The sequence below is a fragment of the Capsicum annuum genome, chromosome 3 (assembly GCF_002878395.1).
Source record: "Capsicum annuum cultivar UCD-10X-F1 chromosome 3, UCD10Xv1.1, whole genome shotgun sequence".
Lineage (NCBI taxonomy): Eukaryota > Viridiplantae > Streptophyta > Magnoliopsida > Solanales > Solanaceae > Capsicum > Capsicum annuum.
The window spans coordinates 71945747-71962331 of record NC_061113.1 but is presented as its reverse complement, the minus strand read 5'-3'; positions in this window follow the sequence as shown (position 1 = coordinate 71962331).

The window sequence follows — 16585 nt, the reverse complement described above, 5'->3', positions numbered from 1 at the left end:
CCAAGAGGGGGATGTTGTAATACCCTGATTTTTCATGTCATAAACCTCTCATCCTTTCTCATGAGATCAGATCCAGTGCAAAGTAATGGTTTCTCATAAGTTGACACTCTTGTTTCTATCTTAGCCGTATAGTTATTTTTCTTGAGGATTCATGCACTTGCAGACCAGTTCAGTAGCTCATTATTCTTGAGATCCAGTGATTCAGTTCTATCAGTTACACATGATAGCTTGAATACTAAGATTCCTCTGTGTTTCAGGTTAATTATCCACATTCGAGGACGAATGTTCCCAAGGAGGAGTTAATGTAATACCCCGTATTTTTGTGCTAGAATTCTAACCGCCGTTCCGGCACATCTAAGCTATAATACAAGTGATTCTCACTTGAATACAAGTTTCATGATCATTATCCTAGTCTATGGAGTAGTTTAGAGGTGAAAAATGTTCATAGCAATGACCTAGAACAAAGTTGAGCTAAAACCAATTGATTCATCCAAAGTCTGACATTCAATTCTACAAGGGACAACTTCAAATATGTATATCTCTTAATATACATTGAATTTTTCATCCCAAGACCTATCAAATTGTATATAGTTGAATTAGATTTCCAATGATACCAATTTCGCAAAAATCTGATACCTGAGCGAAGAGTTATACCTATTTTCATGAGAGGCAGTAAGGGTGTGCGATGGGCAATGCCCCGCCCAATCAAATGTGTGCGATTGGGAGTGCGAGGCATACTTAAATGTCTTCCATAAGGTGTGCGACACATACCTTAAGGTCTGCCATGGGTTGTGTGCCGCATACCTCACTTCCAAGTGCCAAAAACACCCCTATATATGTCTATAACACGGGATTAAACTCCCATAACACCAAAATAAGTTTAATTTCTCTCAAAATCACCAAGAACATTCATTAGGGTTTCAACCTAAATATTCAAATATCTCAAGATTCAACCATGAGTTTTCAATAATTCTTCGAGATTCGAAATCCCCATTCCGAGGGCTATAAGAAACAATCATTATTTTCCTGAATAGAGTCCCAAGGTCAAGAGTTCATTCAAAGCTTCAAGTTTAAGGTATGTGGGGTTTTTCAACAAGAACACCCTTTCGTTCTTGTGCCCAAATTGATTTTTCTTTTATGAATATACATGATTTTACATGTTTCGATATGAATTTGAAGCATGAATTTATACCCTATATGGTTTTACATGAGATTATGATACTCTCTATGTTTTGGAAGTTGACTTGAATGAGAATGATGACATTTTTGTACATAAAGCTGAATTTTCCAGATTTTAAGGTAAGTTATATATATTTATGATGAAAAGCATGAATCTTGAGAAAATTTAATATGATTTTGATGTATGAGACCTTGAGTCCTAATTGGGATTGTACTTTGAGAAATTATGTGCTATAAGCACAATGAGATTTGAATGCCAAAGCTAATTTTCTTTACCAAGATGTATGATTATAAAGCTGAAATTTTAAGTTTTAAGTGATTATTTTTGTGCTTATGTCATAAAGTATGAAACTTTGGAAGGTTTTATGGTGATATTGATGTATGAGTTTTTGGAAACCTATTTGAGATTATTATTTTGAGAAAATCATGTTTTATAAACACCTTGAGTTTAAATAATTTGAGATAATAAAAAAGCTTTAACCTTTTGGTCATAAAATGGGTTGTTTTTTAAACCAAGATGAGAAAAGAAATGCACTTTTATTGATTATTATAAAAAGGATAGCATGATGGCTTCCGTTGTGAATTGTTGAATTGTTTATTTGTGAATTTTATTTTGCAAAGATCTGAGCTAAGTACGGAAGTAGTTTTTAGCACCGAGCGGGAGATATAGCAAGATTGGTACTTCCCTAGAACTACGTGTCCCCGTAGGTTGTGAGCCTGAGGGTGATTTATATAGTGATCACTAGTGTTTGGATTGATGATTTAAGGTCCTACTCCGATGGCAAGGATAGGACAGCTCTCCCCAATGTGGGTTAGATGTTGGACTACATGTAGCTCACATGGTTTATGTAGGTTGTAAGAGACTCCCAATGTGTGTGTGTGTATTCTCCTATCTACTATGAAAAGTCTTATTATTCTATCTGAGATGAAAACATATTTGTTTGAAAGACTGAGTTTGAGAAAGTCATTGTTTTCAAAAGATTTAATGAAAATATATTCCAAAGAGAATTGTTATGAGATTTGATTGCTTTGATGATTTGGAATCGAGATGGAAGTGAATTGAGATTTATTATGATGACTCACATGTTTCACCAGATATATTTTACTCTCTTATGATTATGATTATTTTAATTCAAGCTAAGTGACTCATTTATATCAGCATGCATAATTATAAACTGTGATGATATTAAGATATTATTTTATATATGCATTGCACCCCCATATGCTCGGTACATTTCCATGGTACTGACCCACATATTCATATGTGGGCTACATTTTCTCGGAATGTAGGTATAAGGTATAGTGTACATCTTCAGATCTAGTCAGTTCGCGGCATCTAGTCAGCAGGTGATGAGTCCTTTTAATTCAAGGGCTTGAGTTAGTTATACAGTTCGAGAAGTATTGTATTTTCTTTATCCAGCCATATTGAGTTGGGATAGTCGGGATTCATGACCCAGCTACCTACAGTCAGTACTAGTAGAGGCTTCATAGACAGTCAGTAGAAGTTGATGTATTCTATTTCAGTTTTGGTTGTAAAAGCAAAGTTGTAATCTTGTAAATTTAGTTTTGTATCTATCATATTCAGAAAAGAGTTATTTTCCACAGATTTGTATAGATTTACACTTTTGATTCAGTTGCTTATAAGTTATGCCAGTATAAGGGTTAGCTTGGGGTCATTTGTGATCCTAAGAACCGTGTGACATCTCAGGACCTGATTTCGGGGCGTTACATAAGTCATGATGACACCTACTAAAACCCGCCAGCAGATAAGCCAACACCGTAACCCAGAGCTAAGGCAATGGTTTACTTTGGTAGAAATGCCCGATAAGGGACATAATAAATAAACACAATCATAAGCAACAATGTTTCACAATAAAAAATCAACTATGGATACCAATCCCACGACCTGGTAATATCAGTACAAGAGCATCCAAGTACGACAATAGGAAATACAACTCAGAGCCTAAATAGTCTATATAATCATCTTGAATACAAAAGACTGAATAAAGATAGGAGGGAAATGTGCGACTCAAAACTCCAATAGCTCACCCTGTCTTCAGAAGATCAAAATTATAAGATCTTAACTCAGCGGTGGCAACTAGTACTCGGGTCTGCACTAAAAATGTATAAAAGTATAGTATGAGTACCAAAACAATGGGTACTTAGTAGGCATCTTTGTCCGACTGAGCTAAATTATGATAGACAGATGATATAAAGAAAGATGATATTTATAATTCAAGGTACACAATCAAATATGAATCGTCTTTATCATCACTATACAACATAACTAACAAACTAGAATAATAATACGACATTTCATATCAATACATACCAAAATCATCATATAAAATAAGTAATCGATCCGAAAGCATAAAGAAATATACATAAAATCACAACCGCATATATCAAGTTCAACGCTCTTACAACCATTAGGCCATAAAGTAAAAGAACTCACCATGGCATCCCATACCGCTGGGAAGTACACTCAAAAGAACATAAAGTAAGGAACTCATCATGGTATCCCATACCATCGGATAGTGCATTAATAGATCAAATCATCAACATATCAATATTTATATATATACCTTTATATATATATATATATATATAACCAACTCACATTTATCCACAGTTTCCACATTTCCCATCAACGTCATTTTCCAAGATCCATAATCTTCATCAATTACCGCAACTGAAATAACATATACCAAGGTAATCATAATCATAGTCATGTAGCCATTAAGATATCTATGATATTTATACACTCTATCTAGTCATTATTGACTAACTAAAGTTTATTATCATTAGGCTACTAATTCATTAGTCCTTAAAGGGTCTCCATTATGGCCTAACTGATTCTTTACATAAACCTCAATCATAAGATAACACTTACCATTATTCAATAAATAGCCGATATCCATGTCTAGTCAAGGTGCACTACTAATCCATATATGCCATTTGGCCAAAACTTACTTCTAGATATCATAGGCGCAAAAGTCATCATATAGGAACAAAGTTACTTATCATCAAATGTAGACATCCATCTATCAACCAATGCCTCTTACTATCTAGCATCATAATCCATAAATCCTCATTTAACAACCCAACGACATTATACTTTAGTCATCAATACCATTAATCATCACCATTGACCACATAACAACCACAATTGCTAGTTATCACATTTCAACTATCAAGGTCCATTACTTAGTATTCTAGACTTCTAGGCATCAAGTAAGATAGTCACTTAGTAGTCAACTAGTTACCACATCACTCATTTAACTAGGCAATATTCCTTAGTTAATCCCTTTATATAAGCCAAACATACCCACTATGTGAATGCTTATTTCTACACAAGAATCCACCACTAGTTCGCCTTAACTCTTTATTCAGCATATTCTATTTCTACTCTCCATTTAACATAAGTGAGAATCACATCATTAAACAAGTGTTTAGGATTAGAGAATTATAACCAACATCCCAAGATTAACATCATATCTTCAAGGAACACATAGATGTAATCATATAAAGGCATAATCACATATAAACATATGTACACATGTTTACCATACATAACATCAATATATCCTCTAGATGTACTAGACATCATAATATCATCAACATATCTTTTGAATATACCAGGCATCATAATATCATTAATATATCCTCAGGATGTACCGGGCATCATAATATCATCAATATATCCTTCGAATTTATCGGGCATCATCATAACATCAATATATCCTTTAGATGTACCGAGCTTCATAATATTAATAATATATGCTCCGAACTTGTCTAGAATCATAATATCATCAATATATATCCTCCGGATACACCTAAAATTATAATATCATCAATATATCCCCCGAATATACCGAGCATCATCATACCATCAACATGTCCTCCGGACTTATCGGGAATCATTATATCATCAATATATCCTCCGGACTTATCAGGCATCATAATATCATCAATATTAATCATAGCATCAATATTCATCATAACATCAATACATATATGCATGTAGTCGAATAATTGACAAATACAGGCCCCACAATAATAAAGTGTAAGAGAAGCAAAGGAAGATATATCATACTATCCCACCAATCATTATCAACACATTATAATTATAAGTTTATGAACATGCATATCCATATGTTATAAGCATTTAACACATTATTGAGCTTGATATGATTATTAGCACGGTCAATTACAAGCCATGGTAATACTTTCTAGAATCTTTCTTATTAGGCATGATCCATAATATTAGTAAAAAGATATTCTTTGGCACAAACACTAGTTTAGTCACTAGGCTTGAGCATATTATGAGTAATGACGTAATTCAAGGCTCACATAGTAAACTAGCCAAAAGCTAAGTGATAGAATAGCAGTAGGTTAAATTTACAAGACTTTCCAATGCTATCCGAGTAATGATAATAAGATAATCAATCAAGTATGCACATGATTTCTAAAATCAACATCATGAATAGCCCACTTACCGGGTTTAGCCATCGTATTACCAAAGAATATTCTAGGCATTTTCTCAAGTATCTAGGTCACTAATAAAGTTACATAGTTCAAGCTTAAGGCGGGGCAAGTTCTACTTCTAATATCCCACATTATCTTCTTCAAGTCTATATTCTACCCAAAATTAGACTAAGTTACCTAAATCATGTCTCAAATGTTTATCAATCCACACTAGTTCTATAGGACAATCTTTCTCAAGTATTTCTCTTAAGTCATCCAAACATTTAAGGCCAATTTCATAACTAGGCACATCTAGGTCAACTTACTCTTAAGATGAGTGAACAAAGTCACTATTGTCTATCTAGAGCAGCTAGAGCATTCTCATGATATTCATGAGATAATAAGTCCAGCTAACCAAGGTTCTAGACTATGGCTCAATTATCACACTTTGTGTGTTTAAAAGCCTAAGTGATTCCACTAATCATAAACACTACCATCTACCAATTTAACATCCAAGACCCCACCTAATCTTATCAAGATATCACAATTATACTACACTAAAGCTCAATCTAATACAAGTAAGCCTAACCTACCTTGAATCCAAATAGCTTATGAACCAAAAATCTTTGCTTTCCCTTTTCTTGAAGCTTCATCAATGAGCCACACTATTAAAAACATAATATATATGTTATTACAAGAATAATAACATCCATATTGTGCCATTGTGCTTAGGGTCCAAAATGACACCAAAATCCCCCAAGTGGATCCCACATACAAACAATGAGTTTTCGCACCAACCCATTGTTTGAAATACCATCAGGGAGTTATATCCCTCAAGCAATTTGTGCAAAACAACCATATTTGGGGCTAAAATCAAGCCTCAAGTGATTGTGGGATTTTGGGTCAAACAAACAAGAATTCAACACTAAAATTAAGGGATTAATACCTTAGATTCAATGTTAATCATGATTAAGAAAGCTATTTAATCTCCTAATCAATACCCAAGACTCACTTTAAGGTCTACACTCTCTATTAGGATTTTGGGACTTAAGACAATGTAGGAAATGATAATTTTTGACCAAAAAAGGGTATTTATACAGCCCTTCCCAGGCCCTCGCTAGTGAGATCGCGTACCCACTTTAGCCAAAATCACGACATCACTATTACACCTATGACTTCGTGATCATGATATGTCACTACACTAGCTAATGGCTAAAACTTAGAATTTGATTCCAAGTTTTGGCCAAGGCCTTGGGATGCACTCGGAGTCCAATATGAGCAAACAAGATATGCGAACATACTAATTTTGATATTTCGGATGCATTGGCAAAGTCAAAATTTTCATTCGAGGTTGTTTTGTCCAAATATAGGCCTTACACTTGAATATCTAATTTATCATCTTTTTGACCAACTGGTAGAAATGAATTCGAGTGTAGCGGGACCTTAACCAAAGGTTTACCCAATCTAAAATTAATATTTTAGAGTTTTTCTCATAGTCATAATTTGTATTCAATATCATTTTAATGAATTTTTTGCTTGATGGCCATTTGGAACCAACGAAAACTTCTAAATGGGAAATTGGCTCTAAAACTGCATGGACTACTCAATAATTGAACTATTAATTCTAGAAAGTCATAAATGACTTGGGGAAGTAATAAAAAATCTCTACCGTAAAAAATAAGTGAAATCACGAAAAATAACCTGAAGAATCATTACAGATGTAGTGGTTTATCCCATTGCAGATAGCAAGTGGCTTAGCCTAGTCAATGCATGCCAAAGAAGAGTGGAATTATAGTAGTTCCTAATAAGAAGAATGAAATTGTGCCTATAAGATAAGTGATCGATTGGAAAGTTTGCATGGATTATAGAAAGATGAACACGTGGACCTAGAAGGACCACTCCCCATGCCTTTTTATGGTTTAGATGCTTTATAGGCTAGCATTCCAGGGTTTTTATTATTTTCTTAAGGGGAACATGGGTTACAATTAGATCACTATTGCTCTCAAGGAGCAAGAAAAGACGATGTTTACTTTCCTTATGGGACTTTTGCATTCAAAAGAATGTCATTCGAGTTATGCAATACTCCTGCTACCTTTCAGTGATGCATGATGTTTATATTTTTTGATATGGTTGAGGACACGATTGAGGTCCTTATGGATGATTTTTTAGTAGTTGAGGACTCCTTGGATGATTGTTTGACCAATCTGGCCAATGCACTGTAGAGATGTAAAGAGTGCAACTTGGTGCTGAATTAAGAAACAATTGACTTTATGGTAAAAAAGGTATTGTTCTCAGACATAGGATTTGCAAATAGGGTATTGAGGTGGACAAAGCTAAGATTGAGGTAATTGAAACGTTTCCACTGCCAGTGTCAATTGAAGGTATACAGAGATTTTTGGGGCATGCTGACTTTTATAGGAAGTTTATCAAAGGCTTCTCTAAAATTCCAAATCCTCTATGCAAGATTTTATATAAAGAGGTGAAATTTGTATTTGATGATGCATTCCTGAAAGCCTTCGAATGCGTTATGAAATAATTGATTTCATCTTCTATCATTGTGCTCTTTGATTGGCTTACAAAGTTTGAGGTCATGTGTGATGCGAGTGGAGTGGCCTTAGGTTATTTTTTGGGCTAAAAGAGAGACAAGATCCTTTATCCTACATTTTATGCAAGCAAGGCATTAAGCCCCACATAGGAAAACTACATAGTTATAGAACAAGAGTTACTTGAGGTAGTTTTTGCCTTTGAAAAATTTGTTCCTATTTAATTGGGACCAAAGTCATAGTTCATATAGACCATGAAGCCTTGAGTTATTTGATATAAAAAAAGATACCAAATTGAGATTGATTCATTGGGTTCTCTTGCTGCAAGAATTTGACTATAAGGTAAAGGATCGGAAAGGCACTAAAAACCAAGTTGCAGATTACTTATCTAGGCTTGATAAGAAGGCAATGGAAAAAATAGGGGACGAGCTTGAAATAGATGATACTTTTCAAGATGAGTGGGTCTTGGTAGCATCTCAAGACTTAATTGTAATACCCCAAACTTTCTTTAAGTCAAATCTAGTCTCCAGAAGAGTTAGTGATGACTTACTAAATGATTAATGTTTAAATCAGATAGAATTTCCCCGATTTTAACTTTTTTATCATGTGAGAAATTGAATTAGCTTTCCAACAATACCAATTTCATCTAAATCCGGTATCGGAGTAAAAAGTTATGGATATTTTACAGAGAACTATTGGAACCACCCAGAAGTGATGGTCAGACCGATGGACCATCGAGCTAGCTACGGACCGTCGAACTAGCAATGAACCGTTGCCCAAGCCATCGCGACTAAGGCAGTGAACCCATCTTCTGGCTAAGTATGACGGTCAGGACCGATGGACCGTCGAGCTAGCAATGGACTGTCACCCAAACTGTCACAGACGAGTCAGGAAGTTTAGGTTCTAGCCAAGTACGACGGGATAAATCGATAGACCATCGAGCCAGTGATGAACCATCGCCCAAACTAACGCCACTTTTGATTAGTGATTTTAAGCCATTTTTAAAAGGGTATTTGGGTATTTTTCCACCCGTTTTGACCCCTAATTATACAAGACCAGAGCTCATAACTTCATCATTCATCCACAATACCAATTAGGGTTTCTCTCAAAGATCAATCCCCAAGAACAAGAAATCCTAGGTGTCTAATCCCAAGGAAAGAATTCAAGCTTTCATCCCCCAATCTTTAAGAAATCATCCACCCAAGTATATAAAGTGTTGATTCATGGGTTTGTTGCACCCATGAAGCTCAAGAATCCCATTTTAAACTCATGAATTGCGATTTCCATGCGGTGAGTTGATTTTAATTATGTTGGTTTGGTTTTATGAATCCCAAGCTGGAGTCTTTATGTACTTTTCATGAAATTATGCTAGTATGTGGGCTAAAAACTTTTAAATTGAGTTGATTAAAGTAACTATGAAGTATGAACTAGTGTCTATGCCCAAACCTAAGGTTGTGCATACAATATGTTTGATAAAATGCTCAAGAGAATAAGAATCATGCTTTATGACTCAATTATGACCAAATTGATGAACCCATGCCTTACCCTTATGTACAAAATGACTTCCATGTTATTGTGATGCATTGAAATTGTTTGATGGATTTATTTTTAGATTAGCCCTATGAAATTATGACATGTTTATATGCATTCCTATTCATGTACCAAACAAATATAATCAAGTGACTCATGAAATCCCCCAATGATTGTATTTGGGATTGTTGATTATGGTCATGAGTCTAGGAAGTATTATGTCTTGTCAGTTTCATGCTATCGAGTCCTGGGGGTACTTGTACCCGATAATTTAGCTGAGTGCCTAGAGCCAGTGTTAGTTTTCAGGACACTCTCAGTCAAGCCATGTTTAATAGAATTCAGTCAATCTCATGACTCAGGAAAACTTAGTAATCTCAGTCAGTTATCAGATCTCAGTAATATTCCACTAGTCAGTTGAACTTAGTGAACTCAGTCCAGTCAGTTCAGTATAATTAATTCAGTGTCTAATCAGATGGAAGTAGGATTCAGCACCGAGTGAGCCGAAGGAAGGGAACTCACCTGCGAATAGAGGGTGTGATTCTTAAAAACAATCCTTGTACTCCAGAACTACGTAGCCAGCATAGGTTGAGACATCTATCCTGTTAGATGAGGGTTGATAATGTGACTTAACCTGTTAGATGAGGGTCCTACTATTCTCTTTAGATTACCTGTTAGATTAGGGATTACTCATAGCTTGTCTTTACCAGTTGTGCGGTATTGACACCTTTCCAATTAGAGCTACATATTGGACCCCAACCCAATTATATTATCTTATTTGGGGAATGTCAGTTAGATGACTACTTCCTATAGTTACCATTTCAGTCTCTATCTCAGTAATAGAACTCAGATAGTTCTACAGAATTCAAGACTGTCAGATATAGTCACCCAGTTTAATATGGAACTCAACTAGTTCCATCAGAAATAGACTATCAGACACAGTCATTCAGATAATAGTATATCAGTTATATGAAACTTAAGTTATCAGTATTTAGATTCAGTGATGTCACGATCTCAGTTACAGTTCATGTATTCATGTATGTATTCTCATATTCATGTTATTTACTCAGTTAGTATTGTTCATGCATATAAACCCCTTGAATTCATCCTACCTCACTTGCATACCAGTACATTTAATTGTACTGATGTATTTACTCTATGGTGTTTTCATACCATACGTTAAGAAGCACGAGCTCCAGAGCATCCTTAATAGATCAGATGTTTAGTAGACAGATTAGCAGTAAGTACTCATTATTCGAGGATGTTATTATTTGACTATTTCATTCTTTCAGTACTTAGTTTATTTCAGTAGTTGGAGTTAGTTGGTATATGTTCCATCAACTCCTTATTCAGACAATTTAGAGGCTTTCAAACTAGCATGTTCAGACAGTTATTTCACTTTTGGTATGGTGATACCATATTTATACAGTATGTTATGCAGTGCTTAGTACAGATATCAATTATGGCTTGGCTAATGGTCCTTCGAGATTGTTAGCACCGTATAGCTTCTGAGTACCAGATTCGGGCGTTACAAACTTGGTATCAGATCCTAAGGTTCAGTAGTGTCTTAGAAAGTCTGAAAGCCGCATTTAGTAGAGTTTTGTGCATGGATGTATTGCATGCCACACTTATGGAAAGAAAGCTATGAGATGTTTTTGAAACAGTTTTCCTTATTTCAGTATTCATATTGTATGAGTGAGCATGAGCTCAAGTTAAACTATCAGTATAATCCCTTTCTTCCTTTCATTTATCGAACATGCCTCCCAAAAAGAGAAACAGAAATCAGTCAGCCTCTCAGCCCATCAAAGAAGACCCCTTGGATGGACATGTTTCTCATGCAGACTTCAGAGCTGTATTCACTACTCTTGCTAACTTAGTTGCTGCTCAGAATAAATGGCTAATTGCTATTCCGACCAAACTAGTGGCCAATTTAGCTACAGCCAGGATTCAAGACTTCATCCAAATGAATCCTTCATTCTTTTTTGGGTCTAAGTTAGATGAGGACCCTCAAGAATTCCTTGATTAGGTTTAGAAGGATACAGATATCATGGAGGTTACTACTTGTGAGAGTATTGATATAGCTGAATATCAGTTGTAGGATGTGGCTCACACATGGTTCAAGTAATGGAAGACAGAGAGGGCCGCAGATATATGGCCTATTGAGTGGAAGGAGTTTGCCACTATATTTCTAGATAGATTCTTACCCCTAGAGCTGAGAGAAGCTATGGTGTTAGAGTTTATCAACCACAGGTAGGGAAACATGATAGTAAAAGAGTATTCTCTTAAGTTTACTCAATTAGCTAGATATGCCCCTCATATAGTGGTAGACATCTGGGATAAGATGAGTAAGTTAGTTTCTAGGTTGAATGATAGTGTAGTTAATGAGTACAGATCTACAATGTTGATTAGTGAGGTGGACATAGCCAGTCTTATGATCCATGCTCAACAGATAGAAGATCGGAAGATTAAGATAAGGGAGAAGCAGAATAAGAGAGCAAGGACAGGTAGTTTTAACTTTGCTCAGCCTAAGTCAGTAGGTGGAAGTCGTTCTCAGTTTTGCCCAAATTCATTCGTTCCAGCTTCTTCCTTAGCCAGTTCTCTAGTGCCTAAATTCAGAGACGGAAATAGAGATAGGGCGCCAGACTCTAAGTATCAGGGCAGTGTTAGCAGTGCCTGAACCTATCCTCTTTGTCAGACATGTGGCAAGCACCATCAGGGTACTTGTAGAGCTGCCAGTGATGTTTGCTTTGGATATGTCAAGCCAAGTTACATAGTCAGAGATTGTCCCCAGCCAAGTCCTCAGGGTCAGTGTAATCGCCCTCCAGCTCAGTTCGATCGCCGAAATCAGCAGGGTGCCTCTTCTAGTGCTAACAATGGGCAACACCCAAATAGACTCTATGCTTTTCAGTCCCGATAGGATCAGGAAAATTCTCCTGATGTGGTCATTGGTACATTACAGATCTTTTGTGTACATATTTATACTTTGATAGATCCAGGAGCTTCCTTATCTTTTGTTACTCCTTATCTAGCAGTTAATTTTAGAGTTAGTCCCAAAATTCTAGCAGAGCCCTTCTCATATCTACCCCAGAGGGTAAAACCATCATAGCCCGATGGGTATACATAAACTATTTGGTTATGATATTTTAGAAAGTCATATTAGCAGACTTAGTTGAATCAGAGATGATTGATTTTGACTTCATTCTGGGCATAGATTGGCTTTATTCCTGCTAAGTCACAATCAACTACAAAAATAAAATTGTCCAGTTTTAGTTCCTGAATGAACCTGTCCTAAAGTGGAAGGGTAGTGCTTTAGTTTTAAGAGATCAGCTTGTTTTCTACCTCCAGGCACTAAAAATAATATCTAAGGGATGTGTCTATCATCTTGTTTGAGTTAAGGACTCTAGTTCTGAAACTCCAGTATCGGATCAGTCCCAGTAGTGAATGAATATTCTAATGTCTTTCCCGAAGATCTTCTTGAAATTTCTCCTAAAAGGGAAATAGACTTTGGCATAGACTTTCTTCCAGATACTCAGCCCATATCTATTCTGCCATACAGAATAACACTTGCAGAACTCAAAGAATTAAAAGATCAGTTGAAGGATCTCCTAGATAAGGGTTTCTTCAGACCCAATGTGTCCCTGTTGGGCGCACCAATCTTATTCGTGTGCAAGAAAGACCATTCTCTTAGAATGTGTATAGAATACCGCCAGCTTAATAAGGTTAACATTAAGAACAAGAATCCACTTCCCCGAATTGATGACTTGTTCAATCAACTTCAGGGTGCCAACTATTTTTCTAAGATAGACCTCAGATTAGGCTATCATTAGCTCAGGATAAGAGAATGTGATATTTTTAAAATAGCTTTTTGTACTCGGTATGGTCACTTTGAATTTTTAGTTATGTCCTTTAGTCTTACTAATTCCCCAGCAGCTTTCATGGATTTGATGAATCGTGTGTTGAAGTAGTACTTGGACAAGTTCATCTTAGTCTTTATAGATGATATTCTTGTCTATTCCTGCAGTGAGCATAATCATGCAGACCATCTAAAAATAGTATTGCAGACTCTCAGAAATCATTAGCTGTTCACTAAATTTAGTAATTGCAAATTTTGGCTAAGATCAGTAGAATTCCTTGGTTATATCGTCTCCAGTGATGGCATTAGAGTTGATCCTCACAAGATCAAAGAAGTGAAAACTATCCTAGACCTATCTCTCTATTAGATATCAAGAGTTTATTGGGTTTGGCAGGCTATTACCATCGGTTTGCTGAAGGATTTTAGTCTATTGCATCCCCTATGTCCAGATTGACTTAGAAAAAAGTTTAGTTTCAGTGGTCAGATTCATGCAAAATGAGTTTACAGGATTTGAAGACTCGACTCACCTTAGCCCCAGTTTTAGCTCTTTTAGATGGTTCAGATGGGTTCTGTAGTACCCCATACATCTACCTAGCTTGAAATCATTCTGAGCATATTAGAAACTTACTTTGAAAGATGAATCCACTTTTATATATATGGAATTTTTAATATTTTCACTTTTTTTTGAGTGTAAAATTGAATAAGCTTTCCATCGATACCCATTCTGTCAAAATCCGACATCGAAAAAGAAAGTTATGGCTGAAATATAGGAAGCAGTCAAAATTACCCAGGTGCGACGGTGAGAGCCGACAGACCATCGAGATAGCGATGTACTATTGCCCAAGCCATTACAGCAGAGGTAGTGAGACCAAGTTCTACCTAAGGAAAATGGTTCAGGTCGACGGATCGTCGAGCTAGCGATGGACCATCATTGTAACACCCCATATTTTGGGCTAAAACAAAAATCATTATTTCTATGCATAGATGATACAAAAGACATAAATACTATGCAAATTTTCCATGTTAATCAATAATGTAGTGTGTAAAATTGAATGAGCTTTCCGTTGATATAAAATTCACCCAAATTCGATACCCGGGCAAGATGTTACGGCTAATTTTAGTCCTAGTCGTAAAACACCGTCATTTTGGTACTTGGCGCGTCGCGGAGGTGGTCTATTTAACAATTGTCAAATTTCAGTAGCATAGTGCGATTGTGGTGCATCGCGCTAAAGTTCTAGGTCCCAACCAGTGGGACAACGTGATGGAGCCGCGTCAAGGTGACACCAAGAATCCCATTCGTCATTTTCCAGGGAGCCACCGCGATAGTGGCACATCGCAGTGGCCCATAAAATCAGGCTCCTAGTTATATTTTATTCCGTCTCATTAAGGGTATGTTGGGTAATTTCCACTCCCTTTATCAGCTTAAACATGGGATTTTTCTCCCAAGTGACCACATTATTCATATTTTCTTCAAAAATTCACAAGAAACTCTCTCTAGGATTTCAAACTAAAAACCCAAATATCCTAAGATTTCATCGTGGGTTTTCATAATTCTTCGAGATTTGAAATCTCCATTGCGAGGGCTACAAGAAGCACCCATCAATTGTTCAAATAGCATCCCTAAAGCATGAGTTCATTGAAGAGTCATAAATTAAGGTTCGTGGGATTTTCCTAAAATCTCATGGGCATAGAAATCATGATTTTAAGAATGGGGTTTTGAATTTATGAATATAATCATGTTTTAGAAGTTTTGACGGTATTGTTTTAGTCTTTAGATCTTCCCCCCAATTGATTGGAAATTGTATATATGTAAGCACGCGTTTTAAAGATTGATGATTAAATTGAGAGCATGACTCATGAAAAATCCCTCTCTTGTTATAATTTTCCTTTACTCATGATATACTATGGATTGTTTCGAAATGCATCTTGAAGAGCATGATACGAAATGTCTTGATTTATACTATGACTTGTGTGTAACGCCCCGCAACCAGGTTCCGGAATGTCACATGGTGCTTAAGGCTACAATTAGCCCCAATCTAACCCTTTGGTCCTTCTACTTCATATATTATCTTTCTTAAAGATAAAAAGCATGAACTCAACACTGTGACATCATAAAATGAGAAATATGAATGAAATACTTGGTCTGAACAAACTACAACTCAAAGAAAATCTCGAAGTGCTGATAATCTGATGACTAGTGTGACAAACCTCTACTACTCTAAACTAGAGTGCCATTGGCACAGGTCTCCAACTGACTCATACTCAACTACAAAGAATAAAAAAACTACTAAATAAAACTGAAAGTCTGAGAATAACTGGTCCCTGAAACATGAGGACTCACCACGGCTGATATGTAGATAGGAGTGCTCGAAAGGATCATTGGTGAGGCTGAGTTGGGCACCTGAACCTACATTGCGAGAATATATGGCACACAGATAAAATATATGGGTCAGTACTTTGGGAATGTACTGAGCATATGGGGTAGTGTGCAATTAAAATACTCAATATCATAAGCTTTTATAGAAAACCTGCATGGTGTAAAACATGTTCACATAGCTTGAAATAAATATATGCCACAAGACTCATAAATAATCATGCTTTTACTTAAAACCTTAAATTATCACGACACCTGAAATTATTAGGACCATAGCTTTCCAAAACACTGATACTTTCAAAACTTTGTAACTTTAAGACTAAAACTCTTTGAAACTTGGAAGACTTTAGAACTTAGAGAACTTTAGGAACTTAGGGAGTTTCTCTTAATTGAGATAAACCATGTGAGCTACATGGAGTTCAACGTCTTATCCACGTTGGGGAGAGCTGTTCTATCCTTGCCATCGGATAAAACCTTAACTTTAATGATCATTATCTTAACACACTTGGGGTGAATCAGAAACCTACGGGGGCACGTAGTTCTAGGGCATGAGACCTCGGAATCAAGCCCAACTCGGTGCTAAATACTACTCCCCTACTTAGCTCAGAACTTTAGAAAATCCACCTTAAAATAATTCAACAA